This window comes from Mus caroli, chromosome 11, assembly GCF_900094665.2.
Source record: "Mus caroli chromosome 11, CAROLI_EIJ_v1.1, whole genome shotgun sequence".
Taxonomy (NCBI): domain Eukaryota; kingdom Metazoa; phylum Chordata; class Mammalia; order Rodentia; family Muridae; genus Mus; species Mus caroli.
In genome coordinates, this window is record NC_034580.1 from 75,106,623 (window position 1) to 75,107,729 (window position 1,107).

Sequence of the window (1,107 nt, forward strand, 5' to 3'; positions counted from 1 at the left end):
AAAAAAAAAAAAAAAAAAAAAAAAAAAAAAAAAAAAAAAAAAGTCTATAAAAAAGAAACCCATGTGTATTACAGATGAATGATTGGACCCCTCCAGTGAGTCACTGAGTATCAAAGAGAAGAGATGTAGTGAAACAGGCTCAAGACCACCCAAGCCCTGCACCCCTCACAGTGATGGAATTTTACAGGCTCCAGTTCTATCTGGATTGCTCTACCTCCTGGTGAATCCAGTCATGAAAATGTATCAATTTTCTAAAAATGGGTAGAGGCTTTTCTCAGAGCTATGGGTGACTCAGGAATAAAATATTGACACTGAACTCTAGTGAGGCCACAGAGATTGGAATTCACACAGCTATCTAAGTTATTGTAATGTCACATGGACCACTGATAAAATCAGGGCTCCAGAGGATAGGTGGCACTCTTAAGGAATGATAACAGGACCAGATCTGGGGACTGGGAATCATGGAGGGTGTTTTGAGAAGGGGGCGTTTGCACAGATGTAAGACCTGCAGAACACTTTAACACAAATTAGAGCGTGCCCAGTGTTTCTGAGGAGCCCTGGAGCACAGACACATGCCTGTTGTGTACATGGAGAGATGAGGACATGAACAAATGTGTTCACCCCATGTAGCACACCACCGATAGACCAAATAATTGTATCCAAGTCTAGCTTGCAGAACCAGTGAGTTTTTTAAGATCACTTACAAGAGCATGGTGTCTCAAAAGAAACGGCACCGCCAAAAGCCCACCCAGTGTGAATGCCTATTCATGAATGCTATTTAGCTAGATCTCCCTGTTCACCGTGCAGGCAACTCTAGCAAAGGGTCCTCTCTCCCCAACCTTATGAATCTTGTACTTTTCTGAACTTACAACCTCCAGTGCAGACATAATGAGGAAATAGCCACACTAATCTCACATGCCTCTTTTCCAGATGTGGGCAATAGGGTACAGAGCGACTGAATAAACAATGGTCTCTAGCCAGGCTAGATTAGATCTGGTGTACTTCTGTCCCTCCCCTCAGGCGGTGGAGCTTGGCTGAGCTGCCTTGGGGCGGGGCATATCATCCAGGGGCGTGTCCGGAGACCTGGAGGCGGGGCCTGATGTCCCT